This window comes from Pristiophorus japonicus, chromosome 9 (genome assembly GCF_044704955.1).
Source record: "Pristiophorus japonicus isolate sPriJap1 chromosome 9, sPriJap1.hap1, whole genome shotgun sequence".
NCBI lineage: Eukaryota > Metazoa > Chordata > Chondrichthyes > Pristiophoridae > Pristiophorus > Pristiophorus japonicus.
The window spans coordinates 208,963,498-208,981,507 of record NC_091985.1 but is presented as its reverse complement, the minus strand read 5'-3'; the positions used below and the strand labels follow the sequence as shown (position 1 = coordinate 208,981,507).

The 18,010-nt window shown below is 46.5% G+C and overlaps 1 protein-coding gene and 1 pseudogene across 1 annotated transcript in view; one reads left to right on the top strand and one right to left on the bottom strand.

Moving 5' to 3' along the window:
- LOC139274101 (zinc finger protein 420-like) overlaps positions 1-18,010 on the bottom strand; it is a 506,104-nt gene that overhangs the window by 386,443 nt on the left and 101,651 nt on the right. The gene's annotated exons all lie outside the window — the stretch shown is intronic.
- LOC139273499 (zinc finger protein 436-like) lies at positions 2,629-8,044 on the top strand (annotated as a pseudogene).

Here is an 18,010-nt window from a genome sequence, read left to right as displayed (position 1 = left end):
GTCAGTCAGAAAAGTGCAGAACAAATAGTTCCCTGGGTTAATAAATCCCGGGGGGACACGGGCTTGACAGAGCCTGAGTGCGGGCCCAGGCCCGAGAGACAACACTCCGCACCATCCGCTTCACACACACCCGGGCTCGGCCCCAGGCCCCGAATCACAGCACACAGGCCCTGTGTTTGCCCCCCAGTTCCAGGCCCGCTCAGTGAGCGCCCGGGGGAGCGGCCTCAGCGGCCACCATCTTGGTCAGGGTGGAGGGGGGAGTGTACTCAGCGGCAGCCATCTTGGTCAGGACGAGGGGGGAGTGTACTCAGCGGCCGCCATCTTGGTCAGGGCGGGGGAGCGGGCTCAGCCATTCAGATGAACCAGTCCGTGCCGGTGTTTATGCTGTGCTCATGAATTAGAGAGCCTCAGTATGGGGAGTGGGCAGGTGAAAGCAGCTCTAGTTAGGGCGAAGGGTGCGTAATGAATGAAGAGATGATGCTGGAATCACATGGCGACTGGTGGGGCCTGGTGACAGATTATTGTCAGAAGACCCTTTTCAGGCAGGTTGATGATGAGATGTAACCAACACAACAACTTTATCTGTCTGTTCTTGTCCCAAAATCCCCAAATCTAATGTCACTAATTTATTTTTCTGTGAGAAATGTAGAGGTGTGAAAGAAGGGAGGAAATGAGGCTTGCGCAGGAAAGAAGATTCCTTGAATGAACACATTGTGAGGCTGTTTTGTGACTCGCCTGTGAGAGGTTAAAAACATGAAATGGAAAAGGGCACGTCCAGTGACATTTTTATTTTCAAAAGTGCTTTCTAAGTTAATCACTATATCCTAAGCCAAATATGCTATTGACTATCCCAATCACTAATCCCAATCCTAACAAATAACCACAAACCACACCCACTAACCCCTAAACCTACATCTAAATGCAGCCCCTAACCAAGGCCAAGAACTTAAGAAATAGGAGCAGAAATAGGCCCCTTGAGTCCGCTCCGCCATTCAACAAGATCATGGCTGATCTGATCTTGGCCTCAATTCCACTTCCCTGCTCTCTCCCCACAACCCTTGACTTCCCTACCTTTCAAAAATCAGTCTATCTCTAACTTAAATATATTCAATGACCCAGCCTCCACTGCTCTCTGGAATAGAGAATTTCAAAGATTCATGGCCCTCAGAAGAAATTCCTCCTAATTTCCAATTTAAATGGGTGACCCCTTATTCTCAGACTATGCCACTTTGTTCTAGATTCCCCCACAAGAGCATACAGAGATGAGTGGAAGAGCTAAAGACCTGATAAAGGAAGTATTTAAACAATTATTTTGATGTAAGTAATACTGCAAGGTATGTTAGTAACAAGTAATTATAATCAACTAACCCATCAAAATTAGCAAAGGAAATTACAAAGATCAGAACATTTCAAAGGCGATCACATGCAATATGTGTGGAGTTCTACTAACTGCATTCAAAAATCGTTAAACAATACAGAAAATAACAGATTTCCAGTCTTAAGCAAAATAGTTCTTTCAAGGGCTGGTTGAAAGGAACGTCAAATGAGTGTAAAATGAGATACACCAGTTCAGTCCATGACACCCACAAGCCGTATACTCAAACGAAACAAGCTTGGGATTTGATGTGGTAAAAGATGAACTGCGTCAGAAGTGAAATAATCTAGAGTAAGAAAAGACCCAAAATGGAAGGGAAGGAAACATTAATTAGTCTCCTCTTATTATGGAGAAATCAAATATTCGACACATGGTGTTTGAAACAAGCTGATGTATTCACTATTTATACAGAACCTTAATCTCCAGCTCAGGTATAGGGATTATGTAGAGCAGCAGAAACAAGGTCTAATTGCTAGAATGAACATGGTTCAGTGCCCATTGCAATCAGAATCTTCATCATAGGCAGTCCCTCAAAGCGAGGATGACTTGTTTCCACGCCAAAAAGGAATAAGTTCACAGGTGTTTCAATGAAGGACCTAATATTCCAGATCCCGAATTACATCCTGAAGGGTGGAAGATGCCTGTGTGTGGATTTTTTTTAACATGTGGTGGCCGTTGCACACCAGCCAGCACATGGGCTTGACAGAGCTAGGTCTTGGTCCAGTGGCAAGGATTAACCAAGACGACTGGAGACCAGCTCTGCTGCACGGACCGAGCGCGCACACATATAGCAGTGTGGGCTGGCCCGTGCTGCCCCTGGACCCTCGACCCTTTTAGGTCCCAAACTCACGCCTCTCCTGGGCCCCGGTCATTTCCTTCGACAAACTCTTGCTCCTTTGCCCCTCCTGCTGTGCCTGCCCGCACTGCAATGAGCGACGTGATTTCGCAGCCGTCGCCCTCGTATGCCGCCGCACACTGCTCCCTCTGATGGCCCAGGCCTACTGATGGTCTTGCAGGCCGGGACTGCGTCGCCGCACGCTGCTCCCTCTAATGCAGTCTTTCAATCCCAGTAAATCCTCTTCAATTCATCATTGGCCTTTCAATGGCAGTGCATTTACCCAGCATTCCCGGCGGGGAGAATGTGCCGAACCCAGACAACAGCGGCCCAGTGCGCAGGCGCGGGACCTGGCTGTGTTTGGACCATGCGCGGCGCGTGTAATGGCGGAGCGGACACGATGAACATGCGCGAAAGAGCCCGTTTTCAGCGGGGCGGAGGGGAGTAATGGACCTGCGGGTAACCGCGGAGGCATCATAAACAACTAGTGCCCGCCGGAAGTACGGAATAATAATCGGAATACCGGCGGCTGCAACCTTGGGGCTTTCTCTCGGTCACAGGCCCAGGGTAACTGCGGCCATCTTTATACAGGAAGTCAAGGTCAGCGCTCCGCCATCTTGATTCAATGAGCAGCAAAGCGCATGCGCGGCCATCTTGGTGCAGGAGCAAGGTGAGCTACGTCAGTGTCTGTTTCCAACCGGGCCGCCTGGGTAAAGCGACAACTTAATTATTTTATTGTCACTCTTAACATCTCGGATTTCTCAGCATCTCTCCTAAAGGCGCTGCTCAGTGCTAAGCTTACGGTTTACGTCCCAGACAATTGTAACAGGAAAACCCCAGAGCTGTTCACTCCCAGGGTTAGAATCCCCATGTACAGTCCCAGGTTTGCAATCCACGTTAACAGTCCCAGGGTTATTATCTCCTTATAACATAAGAAATATGAGCAGGAGTAGGACATTTGGCCCCTGGAGCCTGCTCCGCCATTCAATAAGATCATGGCTGATCTGATCAGGGACTCAGCTCCACTTCCCTGCCCACTCCCCAAAACACCTTAGATAGAAAATGTCTATCTCTGTCTTCAATTTATTCAATGTCCCAGCCTCCACCGCTCTCTGAGGCAGAGAATTCCATACATTTACAACCCTCTGAGCGAAGAAATTTCTCCTCCTCTCAGTTTTAAATGGGCGACCCCTTATTCTGAGACTATGAACCCTGGTTTTAGTTTACCCTACGAGTGGAAATATCCTCTCTGCATCCACTTTGTCGATCATATATTTCAATAAAATTACATCTCATTCTTCTGAATTCCAACGTGTATCGGCTCAACCTATCCTCATAAAACAACCCCCTCATCTCCGGAATCAAACTCAGAACTGCCTCCAATGCAAGTATATCCTTCCTTAAATATGGAGACCAAAACAGTATGCAGTGCTCCAGGTGTGGTGTCACCAATATCCTGTACAGTTGTAGCAGGACTTCTCTGCTTTTATATTCTATCACCCTTGCAATAAAGGCCAACATTCCATTTGCCTTCCTGATTATTTGTTGTACCTGCATATTAACTTTGTGTTTCATGCAAACACCCTCAGGTCTCACTGTCCTGTAGCACTTTGCAATTTTTCTCCATTTAAATTAAAATTTGCTTTTCTATTATTTCTGCCAAAGTGGATAACCTCACATTTTCCCACATTATACTACATCTGACAAATTTTTGCCCACTCATTTAGCCTGTCTATATCCCTTTGCAGATTTTTTGTGTCCTCAATTTGCTTTCCCACCCATCTTTTTATCATCAGCAGACTTGGCTACATTAAACTTGGTCCTTTCATTCAAGTCATTAATATAGATTGTAAATAGTTGAGGACCCAGGACCGATATCTATGGCACCTCATTAGTCACCATTTGCCAACCGGAAAAAAACACATTTATCGCGACTCTCTGTTTTCTGTTAGTTAACCAATCCTTTATCTATGTTAATATACTGCCCTAAACCCCATGAGCTTTTATCTTGTGCAGTAACCTCTTATGTGGCACCTTATCAAATGCATTCTGGAAATCCAAATACACCACATCCACCAGTTCCCCTTATCACCCTGCTCATTACATCCTCAAAGAACTCCAGCAAATTTGTCAAACATGATTTCCCTTTCATAAAGCCATGCTGACTCTGCTTGATTGAATCATGCTTTGCTAAATGTCCCGCTACTGCTACCTTAATATTGGACTCCAGCATTTTCCCAACGACAGATGTTAGACTAACTGGTCTATAGTTTCCTGCTTTTTGTTTGCCTCCTTTTTTTAAATAGAGACGTTACATTTGCGGTTTTCCAATCTGCTGGGACCGCCCCAGAATCCAATGAATTTTGGTAGATTACAACCAATGCATCCACTATCTCTGCAGCTACTTCTCTTAAGACCCTCAGGTCCAAGGGGCTTGCCTGCCTTCCGTCCCATTATTTTACCGAGTACTACTTCATTAGTGATAGTGATTGTATTAAGTTCCTCCCTCCCTATAGCTGTTTGATTATCCACTTTGGTATTACTCTCAGTGACCGAGTGTTTTTCTGCAATTAAACTAATCTCGGACTGTTTCTGTCCAATATTAACTCCTGCACGGTCCCAGAAAACATTTAAGGCAGAGATAGACAGATTTTTGAGTGATAATGGAGTAAAGGGGTATGGGGAGTGGGCAGGGAAGTGGAGCTGAGCCCATGATGAGATCAGCCATGATCTTATTGAATGGGGGAGCAGGACCGAGGGGTCAAATAACCTACTCCTGCTCCTATTTATTATCTTATGTTAACTGCCCCTAGCCAGAGTCAGCATCCTCTGGGATTGAGCGACAGGGAGGGAAGTCAGTGAGTGTAGAACTGAACTCAGCCAGAATCCGTACCTTCAGGGGAGGGAAACCAATGAGTGTAGAACTGAACCCAGCCAGAGTCAGCATCTTCAGGGGAGGGTAACCAGTGAGTGTAGAATTGAACCCAGCCAGAATCCATACCTTCAGGGGAGGGGAACCAGTGAGTGTAGAACTGAACCCAGCCAGAGTTGGTGATGATAATTGGGAGCGGAGGACAAGCTGCCTTCAGACGTGCGATGTGTTTGAATTTTAGGACAGTGACGGGGAAGTGTGTATGGGGCGGGGATTTACAACTTTGGAGGAACAAGAGAGGAAAGAATGTTCCATACAATCTAAAATTGTCGGTTGTGAATTAATGTCCTTTACTTGCAGTAATGATTTTTGTAAACTCTTTTTGCAGAGTATTCGAAGGGCAGGATTTGCAGACGAGAAAATCAAATCAAACATTCGTCAAGATCTGACTGAATCACTCGATTCATCAGGGCCTGAATATCATCGGCCTTTGAATGTGGAAGGAGAAATGTTTGTCTGTTCTGTCTGTGGGAACAGATTTCAAACATCAGTGTGACTGGAAAAGCACCGAGACACACACACCCGAGTGAGAGTGTTCCAGTGCACTGATTGTGGAAAGAGCTTTAACCAGATTCACAGCCTTAAAAAATATTGCACGATTGACAGCGGGAAGAAACCGAACACGTGTTGTGTGTGTGAACGAGGCTTCAACTGATCATCCCACCTGGAGAGACACAAGGACACCCGCACCATGGAGAAACCGTGGGAATGTGGGGACTATGGGAAGAGATTCAATTACCCGTCTGAGCTGGAAGTTCATTGGCGCACTCACACTGGGGAGAGAACATTCACCTGCTCTAAATGTGGGAAGGGATTCACTCGTTCATCCCACCTGCTGAAACACCAGCGAGTTCACACTGGGGCGAGGCCATTCACCTGCTCCGACTGTGGGAAGGGATTCACTCAGTCATCCAGCCTGCTGACACACCAGCGAGTTCACACTGGGGAGAGGCCATTCACCTGCTCTGAGTGTGGGAAGGGATTCACTCGGTCATCCCACCTGCTGAGGCACCAGCAAGTTCACACTGGGGAGAGGCCATTCACCTGCTCCGAGTGTGGGAAGCGATTCACTCTGTCATCTAGCCTGCTGACACACCAGTGAGTTCACTCTGGGGAGAGGCCATTCACCTGCTCTGAGTGTGGGAAGGGATTCACTCAGTCATCCACCCTGCTGATACATCAGCGAGTTCATACTGGGGAGAGGCCATTCACCTGCTCCGAGTGTGGGAAGGGATTCACTCAGTCATCCACCCTGCTGATATACCAGCGAGTTCACACTGGGGAGAGGCCGTTCACCTGCTCCGAGTGTGGGAAGGAATTCACTACCTCATCCCATCTTGCAACTCACCAGCGAGGTCACACTGGGGAGGGGCTGTTCACCTGCTCCGACTGTGGGAAAGGGTTCACTGTGTCATCCCACCTGCTGACACACCAGCGAGTTCACACCCGGGAGAGGCCGTTCACCTGCTTTGACTGTGGGAAGGGATTCACTACCTCATCCAGCCTGCTGACACACCAGCGAGTTCACACTGGGGAGAGGCCGTTCACCTGCTCTGACTGTGGGAAGGGATTCACTCAGTCATCCAACCTGCTGAAACACCAGCGAGTTCACACTGGTGAGAGGCCATTCACCTGCTCTGAGTGTGGGAAGGGATTCACTCTGTCATCTAGCCTGCTGACACACCAGTGAGTTCACACTGGGGAGAGGCCATTCACTTGCTCCGATTGTGGGAAGGGATTCACTACCTCATCCCACCTGCTGACACACCAGCGAGTTCACACTGGGGAGAAGCTGTTCATCTGCTCTGAGTGTGGGAAGGGATTCACTCAGTCATCCAACCTGCTGAAACACCAGTGAGTTCACAGTGGGGAGAGGCCATTCATCTGCTCTGAGTGTGGGAAGGGATTCACTTCTTCATCCCACCTGCTGAGGCACCAGCGAGTTCACAAGTGACTGCAGGGTTTGGGTTCTGCTGTTGTCCCAGACTGAATCGAGTCCATTCTGACTGTTGGGCTTTCTTTCTGCTGATATTGATTCCCCCTATAACTGGGCTGGAGTTTAATATTCTGGATATTTGACAAATCAATCAACGGGAAAATGGTCAGATAAAAAATAACACTGATTGTGATTGCATCTCTAATTCACTCTTTAAAAAACATAAGAAAAAGGAACAGGAGTAGGCCATTGGCCACTCGAACCTGCTAAACCATTTAATAAGATCACTTTGCTGCCCACTCCCCATAACCCTTCACTCCATTATCGTTCAAAAATCTGTCTATCCCCACCTTAAATATATTCAGTGACCCAGCCTCCACAGCTCTCTGGGCGGAGAATTCCACCGATTTACGACCCTCTGAGAGTAGAAATTTCTCCTCACCTCAGTTCTAAATCCCATATTCTTGAACTATGCTCCTTAGTTCTAGATTCCTTACAAGTGGAAATATCCTCTCTGGCATCCACCTTGTCGAGTCCCCTCAGTATCATATGTTTCAATAAGATCACCTCTCATTCTTCTAAACTCCAATGAGTATAGGACCAACCTGCTCAACCTATCCCCATAAGTCAACCCTTTTATCTCAGGAATCAAACTAGTGAAGCTTCTCTGAACTGTCTCCAATGCAAGTATATCCCTCCGAAATAAGGAGATCAAAACTGTATGCAGTAGTCCAGGTGTGGTCTGACCAATACCCTGTACAGTTGCAGCAGGACTTCCCTGCTTTTATACTCCATCCCCCTTGCAATAAAGTCCAACATTTCTATTAGCTTCATAATTGCTTGCTTTATCTGCATGATAACTTTTTGTGTTTTACATACAAGGACAACCAGGTCCCTCTGTACTGCAGCATTTTGTAATAGCTCTCCATTTAAATAATAAATTGTATTTTTATTTTTCCTGCCAAAGTGGATAACCTCACACTTTCCCACATTATACTCAATCTGCCAAATATTAACCCACTCACTTAGCCTGTCTACATCTATTTGCAGATGTTTTTGTCCTCCTCTAATTTGCTTTCCATCCATCTTTGTATTATCAGAAAACTTGGCTACATTACACTCAGATCCTTCATCCAAGTCATTAATATAGATTGTAAATAGTTAAGGCCGATCCCTGCGATACCCCACTAGTCAGCGTTTGCCAACCGGAAAATGACCCATTTATCTGTCTTCTGTTAGTTAGCCCACCCTCTATCCATGCTAATATATTAAACCCAAACCCATGAACTTTAATCTTGAGCAGTAACCTTTTATATGGCACCTTATTGAACGCCTTCTGGAAATCCAAATACACCACCTCCACTGGTTCCCCCTTAGCCACCCTGCTCATTACATCCTCAAAGAACTCCAGCAAATTTGTCAAACATGATTTCCCTTTCCTAAAACCATGCTGACTCTACTTGTCTGTATTATGCTTTTCCAAATGTCCTGCTACTGTTTCCTTAACAATGGACTCCAGCTTTGTCCCAAAAGCAGATGTTAGGCTAACTAGTCTATAGTTTCCTGTTTTCTGTCTCCCTCCTTTTTTAAATAGCGGTGTTAAATTTGTGGTTTTCCAAACCGCTGGGACCTCTCCACAATCCAGGGAGTTTTGGGAGATTTCAACCAATGCATCCACTATCTCTGCAGCCACTTCTTTTATGACCGTAGGATGCAGGCCATCAGTTCCAGGGGACTTCTCCACCTTTGGTCCAGGGGATTTGTCCACCATTAGTCCCATTATTTTACCGCTTACTTTTTCTTTAGTGTCAGTGATAGTTTAAAGTTCCCCCTTCCCTATAGCCCCATGGTTATCTATTATTGGGATGTCTTTAGTATCTTCTACCTTTAAGACTGATACAAAATATCAGAAGGGTTTTCAAATACTGACAGCTGCAACAAATGGAGCTAAAGTTTGTTAAACAATTGGCAATAAAATGAATTAAAGCTGCAGGTTGATTTTGGATTTCTCGGGGATGGAGCAAGACATGATGTGCCCTGAAATACCGCCGGTGTCCAGTAGATGACGCTGTCCCTCAAATTAATTCAGACTGATTGGAGCGTGACTGCTCCTGGAGCAGGAGGAATGAAGGTGACCTCTGGCGTTTGTGATCTGACAAAGAATTGGAAAGATTGGCTACGAAAAATTTAAATTAAAAAAAAAATAAATCAAAAAAATGAAGGCAGATCCGGGTCAACACTGAACATACTGCACCCCCACAGAGACATCACACACTGCCCCCTCCCTGGGGCAGCTCAGGGTCAGACACTGAACATACTGCACCCCACAGGGACATCACACACTGCCCCCTCCCTGGGGCAGCTCAGGGTCAGACACTGAACATACTGCACCCCACAGGGACATCACACACTGCCCCCTCCCTGGGGCAGCTCAGGGTCAGACACCGAACATACTGTACCCCACAGGGATATCACAGACTGCCCCTCCCTGGGGCAGCTCAGGTTCAGACACTGCACCCCACAGGGACATCACACACTGCCCCCTCCCTGGGGCAGCTCAGGGTCAGAAACTGAACATACTGCACCCCACAGGGACATCACACACTGCCTCCTCCCTGTGGGAGCTCAGGGTCAGACACTGAACAAAATGCACCCCACAGAGACATCACACAATGTCCCCTCCCTGGGGCAGCTCAGGGTCAGACACGAAACATACTGCACACTATTGGGAATGCACCAACTGCCCTGTCTCTGGGGGAGTCACTGCTGGAGCGTCCACAGACAGAAAGGAAACTCCTCCAAACATTCTGGTTATGAATCCCGAGTCAGATTGATGCCGAATCACCACATTCTGCGCTGCAGCCTGGGAAGCCACAGAGACCACGTGGGATCTCACAGACCCTGGAGAAGTCCCCCCAGCTTTGGCCCACAGACCTGGAACACTGGGCATCCACAGAGGGGGAGCGATCATTCTGCTCCCCCAGATCCCACATGTTAGCTCCACTCTGACTGTGAGCTGTAGGGAGTTCTCCTTCCCCGAAGATGCTGATTCTGGCTGGGTGCAGAAATACAAAGGACACACTCAGGAAATGTGCCCCACTAACTGAGCACTGTACAGAACTGGAGCAGGCAACACCTCCCTCAATTGTCCTGCTCCCAGACTGACCCAGAGCTTCCTCACCCTCCGCTGACCCAGACTGACCCCCCCTCACCCTCCCCGTACCAGACTGACCCAGACTCCCCCTCACCCTCCCCTGTCCCAGACTGACCCAGAGCCCCCCTCACCCTCCCCTGTCCCAGACTGACCCAGACCCCCTCACCCTCCCGTGTCCCAAACTGACCCAGACCCCCCTCACCCTCCCCTGTCCCAGACTGACGCAGACCCCCCTCACCCTCCCCTGTCCCAGACTGACACAGACCCCCCTCACCCGCTCCTGTCCCAGACGCCCCCCTCACCTTTCCTGACCCAGACCCCCCCTCACCCTCCCCTGTGCCAGACCACCACCCCCCCCCTCACCCTTCCCTTTCCAGACTTCTTGAAAATTTTTGATAGAGCAGCCCCTTGTGTGGCACTTTATCAGATCGAAGCCTAGAACATAAGAACATAAGAAATAGGAGCAGCAGTAGGCCATTTGGCTCCTCGCACCTGCGCTGCCATTCTATACGATCATGGATGATCTGTTCATGGACTCAGCTCCACTTCCCTGCCCGCTCCCCATATCCCTTTATTCCCTTATCGCTTAAAAATTTTGTCTATCTCCGCCTTAAATATATTCAATGAATCAGCTTCCACAGCATCTGGGGCAGAGAATTCTACAGATGTACGAACCTCAGAGAAGAAATTCCTCCTCATCTCAGTTTTAAATGGGCAGTCCTTATTCTGAGACTATGCCCCCTAGTTCTAGATTCCCCAATGAGTTGAAATATCCTCTCTGCATCAAGCTTGTTGAGACGCCTCTCTATCTTATATGTTTCGATAAGATTCCCTCTCATCCTGCTGAACTCCAATGAGTACAGGCCCAATCTACTCAACTTATCTTCATAAATCAAACCCCTCATCTCTGGAATAAACTGAGTGAACCTTCTCTTCTGAACTGCCTCCAATGCAACTATGTCCTGCTTTAAAAATGGAGACCAAAACTGTATGCAGTACTCCAGGTGTGGCCTACTAATACCCTGTACAGTTGTAGCAGGACTTCTCTGCTTTTATACTCTACCCCCCTTGCAATAAAGGCCAACGTTCCATTTGCTTTCCTGATTACTTGCTGTACCTGCACACTAACTTGTTGTGTTTCATGCTCAAAGCCCTCCAGGTCCCTTTGTACTGCAGCGTTTTGCAATTTGGCTTCATTTAAATAATAATTTGCTTTACTATTTTTTCTGCCACAGTGGATAACCTCACATTTTCCCACATTATACTCATCTGCCAAAAATTTGCCCACTCACTTATCTCTTTGCAGATTTCTTGTGTCCTCCTCACAAGTTGCTTCTGCACCCATCTTTGTATCATCAGCAAACTTGGCTACATTACACTCAGTCCCTTGATCCAAGTCATTAATATAGATTGTAAATACTTGAGGCCCCACCACCGATCTGTGCGGCACCCCACTAGTTAGTTTGCCTACCAGAAAATGACCTATTTATCCCGACTCTCTGTTTTCTGTTAGTTAGTCAATCCTCCAGCCATGCTAATATATTTTACCCCCAACCCCGTGACTTTTATCTTGTGCCGTAACCTCTTATGTGGCACCTTTTCGACTGCCTTCTGGGAATTCTGCTCCACAGTTCAATATGATCATGGCTGAACAGCCAAAAATCCAGGTGGTGCTTCTGACAAAGAATTCCAATGCTGGGCCCAGCAAGAGCAAGTAAAGGGGACAAGATTTAATCTAACAACACGTGGGTTCTTTTCAGAGCCACCCACAATGTAGTACCCTTGTTTAAGAAGAGAGAAAGGGATAGGCTGAGTAATTACAGACCTGTCAGGCTAATCTGAGTGGTGGGAAAATTATTGAAAAAACCCTGAAAGACAGGATAAATCTGCATTTAGAAAGGCAAGGATTAATTGGGGACAGTCAGCCCGGATTTTTTAAGGGAACTTCGTGTTTGACTAACATGATTCAATTATTTGAGGAGGTAACCAAGAGGGTCGATGAGGGTAGTGCGTACGATGTAGTGTATAAGGACTTTAGTTAGGCTTTTGATAAAGTTCCAAATGGTAGACTCGTTATAAACATTAAAGCCCATGGGATACAGGGCAAAGTGGCAAGTTGGATCCAAAATTGGCTTGGAGGTAGGAAGCAAAGGGTAATGATTGATGGATGTTTTTGTGACTGGAAGGATGTTTCCAGTGTGATTCTGCAGGGCTCAGAACTGGGATCCTTGCTTTTTGTGGTTATATATTAACAATTTGGATTTGAGTATAGGGAGTATGATTAAGAAGTTTGCTGACGACACTAAAATTGGCTGTGGTTGATAATGAAGAGGAAAGTCATGGGCTGCAGGAGGATGTCAATCTACTGGTCAGATGGGCAGAGCAGTGGCAAATGGAATTTAATTCAGAGAAGTGTGAGGTGATGGACTTTGAGAGGGCTAATACGGAATGGGTATACACATTAAGCGGTAGTCCACTTAATAGTGTGGATGACAAAGGGATCTTGGAGTGCTTGTCTATAGATCCCTGAAAGTAGCAGGCCAGGTATAAGGTGATTAAGAAGGCACACGTAATGGTTGCCTTTATTGGCCGAGGCATAGAATATAATAGCAGGGAGGTTATGGTTAAGTTGTATAATACTTTAGTTAGGCCACAGCTGGAGTACTGCGTGCAGTTCTGGTCGCCGTATTATCGGAAGGACATGATTGCACTAGAGAGGGAGCAGAGGAGATTTTCTAGGATGCTGCCTGGAATGGAGAATCTTAGTTATGAGAACAGATTGGATAGGCTGGGTTTATTCTCATTGGAACAGAGGAGGTTGAGAGGAAACCTCATTGAGGTGTACAAAATATTGAGGGGCCTGGACATAGTGGATAGTAAGGGTCTATTTCCATTGGTGAAGGGGTCTATTATGAGGGGGGCATAGTTTTAGTGTGAGTTGGTGGAAGGTTTAGAAGAGATTTGAGGGGGGGGGTTCTTTACACAGAGGGTTGTGGGGATCTGGAACTCGCAGCCTGCTAGAGTGGTGGATGCAGAAACCCTCACCACTTTTAAGAGATGGTTGGATGGGCACTTAAAGTGCCATAACCTGCACGGTTACAGACCTAGAGCTGGTAACTGGGATTAGACTGGATGACCTTTTGTTGGACGGTGCAGATATAATGGTAAGTACTGCAGGGAATAGAATATGACCAGGGTGATCTCCTGGACTCATTTCGATCACCTGGATAGGTCGGAGAGGAATTTTCCCAGATTTTTTCTCCCTAAATTGGCCTGGGTTTTTATCAGTTTTTGCCTCTCCCAGGAGATCACATGGCTCTGGTTGGGGTCGAATGTAGAATGTTTCAGTATAAGGTGTGTCGCAGTTGTTTGAGGTGGACTGGTTGGGCTGGGTGCTCTTTGCCTTTCTGTCATTGTTCAAAGGTTTAAATGTAACCTTTAGGGCTGCTGACCAAGGGCCGTGCAGCTTTTTGTCGGCCGGTGCGGACATGATGGACGGAAATGGCCTCATTCTGTGCTGTAAATGTCTATGTTCCTATATTTTTATTATGTGAAAGGGCTGCGTACTGTCTGAAGAAACTGATCTATTGATCACAATCTTATCACCTGTGCTTCAGTGGGTAGCACACTCGCTTCTGAGTTAGAAGGTTGTGGGTTCAAGTCCCAATCCAGGGACTTGAGCACAAAGTCTAGGCTGTCACACCAGTGCAGTGATGCGGGTAAGCTGCATTGTTGGAGGTGCCATCTATAGGAAGAGACATTAAACCGAGGCCCCTTCAGCTCTTTCAGGTGGATGTAATAGATCCCATGGCCACTATTTTAAAGAAGAGCAGGTCAGTTATCCCCAGTGTCCTGGCAAATACTTATCCCTCGATCAACATAACACAACAGCTTATCTGGTCATTATCACATTGCTGTTTGTGGGAGCTTGCTGTGCGCGAAATGGCTGCTGCCTTTCCTACATTATTAAAATGTCTACATTTCAAAAAGTACTTAATTGGCTGCGAAGCACATTCAGAAGTCCGATGGTCGTGAAAGGCGCAATATAAATCCAAGTCTCTATTTCTCTGCTTAATATTAAATCCCTACGGTTGATAAGCTGGGAGTTTTCTGACCAGGTGATCCTCAGTCGATCTCAGTTATAAACCAGTCAATGTCTGTTGAACATGTAATAATGTAGATCCACAAACAGAGCAGCGAGTTTGCTGTTCAGATTATTGCATATATATATATATACTAAAAATTAATGAACCTTCCTCGTAAGATTTTTGCCTGAGAACAGAATAGAAACACAAAGAACAGAGTATAAATCAGGAGGGGTTGTAACTAACATAGAAACGCAGAAAATAGGTGCAGGAGTAGGCCATTCGGCCCTTCGAGCCTGCGCAATCATTCAATAAGATCATGGCTGATCATTCACTTCAGTACCCCTTTCCTGCTTTCTCTCCATACCTCTTCATCCCTTTAGCCATAAGGGCCATATCTAACTCCCTCTTGAATATATCCAATGAACTGGCATCAACAACTCTCTACGGTAGGGAATTCCGCAGGTTAACAACTCTCTGAGTGAAGAAGTTTCTCCTAAATGGCTTACCCCTTATCTTTAGACCATGTCCCCTGGTTCTGGACTTCCACAACATCGGGAACATTCTTCCTGCATCTAACCTATCCAATCCCGTCAGAATTCTATATGTTTCTATGAGATCCCCTCTCATCCCTCTAAAGTCCAGTGAATATAGGCCCAGTCGATCCAGTCTCTGCTCATATGTCAGTCCTGCCATCCCGGGAATCAGACTGGTGAACCCTCGCTGCACTCCCTCAATAGCAAGAAAGTCTTTCCTCAGATTAGGAGACCAAAACTGAACACAATATTCCAGGTGAGGCCTCACTAAGGCCCTGTACAACTGCAGTAAGACCCCCCTGCTCCTATATTTAAATCCCCTAGCTATGAAGGCCTACATACCATTTGCCTTCTTCACCGCCTGCTGAACCTGCATGACAACTTTCAATGACTGATGTACCATGACATCCAGGTCTCGCTGCACCACCCCTTTTCCTAATCTGCCGCCATTCAGATAATATTCTGCCCTCGTGTTTTTGCCACCAAAGTGGATAACCTCACATTTATCCATATTATACTGCATCTGCCACGCGTTTGCACACTCAACTAACCTGTCCAAGTCACCCTGCAGCCTTTTAGCGTCCTAGTCACAGCTCACACCGCTACCCAGCTTGGTGTCACCTGCAAACTTGGAGATATTACACTCAATTACCTCATCCAAATCATTAATGTATATTGTAAATAGCTGGGGTCCCAGCACTGAGCCCTGCGGCATCCCACTAGTCACTGCCTGCTATTCTGAAAAGGACCCGTTTATCCCGACTCTCTGCTTCCTGTCTGCCAAACAGTTTTCTATCCCATCAGTACATTACCCCCAATACCATGTGATTTAATTTTGCACACCAATCTCTTTGTGGGACCTTGTGAAAAGCCTTTTGAAAGTCCAACTACACCACATCCACTGGTTCTCCCTTGTCCACTCTACCAGTTATATCCTCAAAAAATTCCAAAAGATTTGTCAAGCAGGATTTCCCTTTCATAAATCATGCTGACTTGGACCGATCCCATCACTCCTTTCCAAATGTGCTGCTATTTTGTCTTTAATAATTGATTCCAACATTTTCCCCACTGCTGATGTCAAGCTAACCGGTCTATAATTATCCATTTTCTCTCTCCCTCCTTTCTTAAAAAGTGGTGTCACACTAGCTACCCTCCAGTCCATAGGAACCAACCCAGGGTCGATAGACTGTTGGAAAATGATCATCAATGCATCCACTATTTCTAGGGCCACTTCCTTAAGTATTCTGGGATGCAGACTATCAGGCCCCAGGGATTTATTGGCCTTCAATCCCATCAATTTCCCTAACCCAATTTCCCACCTAATAATGATTCCCTTCAGTTCCTCCTTTTCACGAGACCCTCGGTTCCCTAGTATTTCCAGAAGGTTATTTGTGTCTTCCTTCGTGAAGACAGAACCAAAGTATTTGTTGAACTGGTCCGCCATTTCTTTGATCCCCATTATAAATTCACCTGAATCCGACTGCAAGGGACTACGTTTGTTTTCACTAATCTTTTTTCTCTTCACATAGCTATAGAAGCTTTTGCAGTCAGTTTTTATGTTCACAGCAAACTACCTCTCATAATCTATTTCCCCCCTCCAAATTAAGCCCTTTGTCTTCCTCTGCTGTATTACAAAATTCTCCCAATCCTCAGGTTTACTGTTTTTTCTGGCCAATTTATCTGTCTCTTGCTTGGATTTAACGCTATCCTTAATTTCCCTTGATAGCCACGGTGGAGCCACCTTCCCCGTTTTATTTTTAGTCCAGACAGGGATGTACAATTGTTGAAGTTCATCCATGTGATCTTTAAATGTTTGCCATTGCCTATCCACCGTCAACCCTTTAAGTATCACTCGCCAGTCTATTCTAGCCAATTCACGTCTCATATCATCGAAGTTACCTTTCTTTAAGTTCAGGTCCTTAGTCTCTGAATTAACTGTGTCACTCTTCATCTTATTAAAGAATTCTACCATATTATGATCAGTCTTGATGACATCATTCAAGAATTTGTGATTGTGGCGAGCAACAAATCTGATTGGTCTCTTTAAACATTCAATCATAGAAATATAGAAGAATGGATATTGATATGGCGGCCAATGAACCAATCACATTCATTTCCTTCACTCACCCCTCATTAGCATAGGGCTGTGGGAAGATATTGGTGCTGCCCATATAATGCGGGCTCGGAGCAGAGTTTCCTCAAATCTGCGCCGGACTGAACGACACAATGCCTGATGGAAAGTAAAGTTACCGCCAACAACGTAATCAAGAAAACCCCACCGAAGGGCAGTAAGAAGCGCCGAAAGTCGAGGAAGGAGAGTTACTCCATCGACATCTACAAAGTGATGAAGCAGGTCCACCCCGACACCGGCATCTCCGCCAAGGCCATGGGCATCATGAACTCGGTTGTGAATGATATTTTGGAGCGCATCGCGGGTGAGGCTTCCCGCCTGGCCCATTACAACAAGCGCCGCACCATCAGCTCCCGGGAGATCCAGACCGCCGTGCGCCTGCTGCTGCCTGGGGAGCTGGCCAAGCACGCCGTGTCGGAAGGGACAAAGGCGGTGACCAAGTTCACCAGCTCCAAGTAAAACTGTACGCTGTCCTGAGAGAACAAACCCAAACACAACGGCTCTTTTAAGAGCCACCCACAGCCTCTCTGAAAGTGCTGCACAAACGCATCAGCCTTTAGACTCAAATCACTAATTATTTCCTGAATAAGTGTGTGAGAACCTTTGCAGTTCCAGCTGTAGATTTAGTTTGGAATTCTCCGATAAGCAGCTTCACTGTCCGGTTCGACCTCAGCGTCGCTGGCATTTCCCGCCCACAAACTACAAACATGGTTTTTGGTCGCTCTCAGATCCGTTCATTTACCCCGCCTGCCGAATAAAGAGCTTGTTTAGGGGCTGAGACTCAGGTTTCAATCACACGTCCTCTCTCACAAGCACTTTTCAAGTTTATTTTTCAATTCCTGTTGCGGCTCAGTTCATTTATTAACCCGACACTCCGCGCAATGTGACAACCCAGAATGGGAGTTCTTACAGAGACCATCCAAAAAGAGTTTCTTACAGAGACCAGAACGGGGATAGTTTGAACACTCTGTCCCTCTTCTCTTTTCACAGAAGGACTCCCAGTTCTGGGCTCACTCCCGCCATCAA